The sequence below is a fragment of the Rhagoletis pomonella genome, unplaced genomic scaffold, assembly GCF_013731165.1.
Source record: "Rhagoletis pomonella isolate Grant_MI unplaced genomic scaffold, Rhpom_1.0 Rhpom_scaffold_00145, whole genome shotgun sequence".
In the NCBI taxonomy this organism is placed as follows: domain Eukaryota; kingdom Metazoa; phylum Arthropoda; class Insecta; order Diptera; family Tephritidae; genus Rhagoletis; species Rhagoletis pomonella.
The window spans coordinates 136,143-141,106 of NW_023458699.1; positions in this window are offsets into that span (position 1 = coordinate 136,143).

Consider the following 4,964-nt stretch of genomic DNA (forward strand, 5'->3'; position numbering starts at 1 on the left):
TCGCCTTAGAGTGTAAACCTGCTAATGACCAAAAAACATATTTTACTGTAGAGGCAAAAAACTAAATATATCTTTAACTCTTAGTCTAAGGGACAAATCCTACATACAGTTTGTTAATCGCGCGACGTTCTATGGCCCTAATCAAGAACGAATGAAAAAAATTACGTTCTTATGGTGTTATTGGCGAATTTCTAACTTAGCAGGTTTTAGTTTTTGTATTTTCAAAATTGAAGTGGATTTAGCAGGATTTTTGTACGAATAAAATTGTTTCTATTTTATTTTGTGTGATTACGAGCTCAATTGAAATGTTAATTAAAATAGGATTCCATAGATAAAAACAATTATGTATATATAAAAAATACAACAGATTTATTTTTCCGTTTATTGCAACAAAAATAGGTAGTTTATAAAACATATATTTGTAACTATACGTGAAGTATTCCCCTCTCAAATTAATAGTACAAAGACCACATATAAAATAATTTAAGTAGGAACTCAATAATGCCAGAAAGTATGATACATATTATCCAATCATGAGGTAAATTGTTATAGTAGGCGTGGTAATCTTCAGGAAGTAATCGTTTGAAATACTGAAGATCTCATACTTTCTACGAGCAATCGTACGCCTACTCTGTTATAAATTCGGAAGGTGAGAAAACGGCAAGGAAACAGCTACTGGGTATTTTCTTTCCGGTATTACTTCCCATTCGTTGTAGAATCTTAGTTTGAAATGTATGTCGCCACTTGGTGTATACCGTGTGATGGAAACTAACACATTCTCATTTATCTTACTAACACATTTGCAAATTTTGCGTTGGTTAAAAAGAGACCATTAAATAAGGCCATAAGTTGGAGGAAGACGGAATATCATATGTACACAAATGTTTACATCAGATTTTTCACACTGCCCTTTAGAATTTGATAGAAACTTGTAGGTAGCCAGTGACAGAAATCTCTATCAGTCTTGCCACTCAAATGATTTGTAAAATGATAGTCACTGTTCTTGCAGGGTTTTAAAGAACATGTAACTAAGATAAGTTACGTCCTATGGTTTTGGATTTTTTCTAGCTGATCTACATACTACAATATATTCTGCAGGAACATGGATATCTCTTTTCTTAAGTGCTCGTTCGATAGTGGAATGGATACAATCAGCTTCCATTTGGGTATGGCCTACTTCAAGAAATTTTTGCTCAATAATGATATTGTTATTTATAGCTGTGGATAACAAAGCATTAGCCATAATACTGTTTCGGTTTTTAACCGACTTCCAAAAAATGAGGAGGTTAATTTTTCGTCGGAATATTTTTTATTTTTATTTTTTTTTTTATGTATGTTACCGCATAACTTTGGACCATATGAGAGTTGAAGTCGGTTTTTTTTTTGCTAAAAATTACTTGTGATATGTGCATTCGTCGCTACAAAAAATTACTGTAATTGGCTCCCCGGAACTATTATTTGGTACTACATTTTTTTCTATCAAATCTACCCACACGCTGGAAAGCTCTTCTGCATATAATCTTCCTTCTGTTTCGTTCCACACTTAACAATAATTTCCTTGAGATATAAAAAATTAAAGCTTATTCGCTGGCTATTATCTTGGCTTAAACGCATGAAGTAATACTCTGTACTTAGCAGCTTTACTCATCAAACAATTTTTGACAATTATATTTTTATATTGACTTTTTTTTTGCATGCCAACTGCGGAATCGCCTACTCCTTCGAACTGCATCAAAAGGTCAATTTTGCCAAAAAACGGATTTAGCAGGTTTACACTCTAAGCCGACGATATGTACTTAATTGGAGCCTTATAAATTCAATGGCGTCCTCAGTTTTACCCTATTGGCTCCACTTTTCAAGACAGTGGTACTTGAAACTTTGCTTAAAATATGAACTATTTTATAAAAAAAACTCCCTGAGCTTTGAAGATATTTTACTAAAATTTTGCACGTAATCGTTTTTTATACCCGAGCGCACTTGTGCACAAGGGTATTATAACTTTGTTCACATAACGGTTGTTTGTAACAGGCAAAACGAATCGAGATAGATATAGACAAATATATACATAAATGATCAGAATGAAAAGAGAAATCGATTAAGCGGTGACTGTCTGTCCGTCCGTCCGTCCGTCCGTCCGTCCGTCCGTCTGTGCACACGATAACTCGAGTAAAAATTGAGATATCTTAACGAAACTTGGTACGTGAACTTCTTTTGGGCGTGGGACGGATGGTATTGAAAATGGGCGAAATCGGATGATAACCACGCCTACCTCCCATATAACGGTAATTTTAAGAAATACGAAAACTGCGATATTTTAGTAACTACTGAAGCTAATTCACTCAAAATTGATACTTACAATTAGTTTCAGACGGAAAACATGAATATTATAAATTTTTGGAAAATGGGCGTAGCCACGCCCACTTATGGTTACATGTGTATATCTTGGTAACCGCTGCACCAATTTCTTCCAAACTTGGCACAGTTGTTGGCCTTAGTACAGCTTACTAAATGGCTGAAAATTTTAAAAATCGGACAATAACCACGCCTACCTCCCATATAACGGTAATTTTCAGAAAAACGAAAACTGCGATATTTTAGTAACTACTGAAGATAATTCACTCAAAATTGATATTTGCAATGAGTTTTAGACGAAAAATAAGAATATTACAAAATTTTGGCAAATGGGCGTAGCCACGCCCACTTATGGTTACATGTGTATATCTTGGTAACCGCTACACCAATTTCTTCCAAACTTGGCACAGTTGTTGGTCCTGGTACAGCATACCAACTGGCCGAAAATTTCTAAAATCGGACAATAACCACGCCCACATCCCATATAACGGTAATTTCGAGAAATACAAAATCTTCGATAAATCAGTAAATATTGAAGCTAATTTATTCAAAATTGATGATTGCAACAATTCTTTACCAAGAAATACGTTTATGACAAAATTTTGGAAAATGCGCGTAGCACCGCCCACTTGTGATCACATATATGTATCTCGCTAACCGTTCTAGCAATTTGTACCAAGCTCGGTATGGTTATTGTGCTTGCCACATAAAAGCAAACCGTTGAAAATTGTTGAAATCGGACTAAAATTGAGGCCGCTTTTCATATAACGGTAAATTTCAGATATGCTTGAAACTGCAATATTTCGAAATTTAAGGACGCTAATTTACTTAAAATGTATACACCCCGGCTTATCATGTAGCGGTAGCTTTCGGAAAGGTGGAAAACATATATTTAATACTTGCGCCGGGTATTTAATGTTCGGCTCCGCCCGAACTTAGACTTTCTTACTTGTTAATATTACCTTAATTATTCCATAAAATCATCGAAATCGGTTCACTAAAACATCTTGCTCCCATACAACTGATAGATCAGAGACGTTGTTTTGCGTTATAACTCCTCCAGTTAAACAGGTTAAAATTTAGTATAGGTTCAATTTAACATATAGCACGCATACAATTATTATTCAGATATGAAGTTAGAGTTATAGCGCAAAAACACATATCTGAGTAATCAGTTGTATTGGAGCTATATGTTAATGTGAACCTATTTCGATAATTTTAAGGAATAATTAAGGTAATATTAAAAAACTGTTATGTGCAAAATTTTAGTAAAGTAACTTCAAAACTGAGGGAGTTATTTATAAAATAGTTAAAATTTCATCAAATTTTCAAGTACCGTTAACTCGAAAACCGGAGTCAATCTGGTAAAACGGGGCATGCCAGCTTATCCTTTTGTTTTCTATTTCATGTTCATACCTCGTCTAACTTTTGAAGCACTTGATGAAAATGAACTACAATTGTATTAAGAGATTACGAATAAAATGATATATAAGCCATAGGTGTGCCCACAAATTTAAAAGTTAATTTTTTTTTTGAAAGTGTACCTATTTTTTAGATTTGCCTATATACTGTGGTTTGCTAATTATTACAGACAGTTTATACCAAATTTTGCGTCTCTGGCAAAGGGAAATTCAATGTTGGCGCAGATGCACTCTCACGTATACACGTTGTACAAAAAGTAGATGGTGCAAACGTTACGGTTTTCGACAAAACCAAAAATAAATTAAAAACGTTTCATAAAAACCGCATTCAAAAAGTCGTATAACTCACTTTTAATGAATTTATTTAAAAACTAGTGAACCCACATGGCGTCAAAACGCCATCGTTTAATTAAATTTTTTAAACAGGTGAAACCCTATTCAAAAACTTCACAACAATATTCCTAATAATTAATCCATTTCTCAGTGAGAGAGGTCTCGCATGGTGTCGGTTTTCATTTCATCAAATTTCAAATCTCCCTGTAACTTAAAAATATAAAACCTGTGCACATCTATTTAGAATCCTAGTTCTTTTATTTGACTTCTCATTTTGGAAATTCGAAATAACGGCGCAGATGTGATGACCTTAAAAAAAATAGATAGCAACTCTAATTAAAAATATTATCAGCATATAGTTTTCTTAAAACTCTTTCGTTTGATACTAATATTTCGATATTACATTTATGTACCTTTCATATAAGTACAACAAATTCGACTTTTCGAACAGGTGGCAAGCCCTTTAACAAACTAAAATTGTTCGCCTGGCATTGTTACACATATTTCAATTAACTGATGAATTAAGTTGAATTGAATTTTTTTAAGCACATGGCAATTCTCCTAAATACAGTTTAGAAATAAATCATTTTCCAACCCATTTCGATTGATACCCATCTTTTGACAATCCATTTAACTTATTAAATAATTTGAGCTTAATTTTTTCAAAAAATTAAAAACCAAATGTTCAACTTAAAGATTTCTTAACACTCGTTCTTTTGATAACCCTATTTTAAAATTTCATGTAACTTATGTATAATTAAACGAAATACCACTTTCAAAACAAGCGGCAACCATCTTAAAAATTATTTTCTAACTAAAATTTCATATAACTGATGAATTAAGTGGAAATTTATTTTT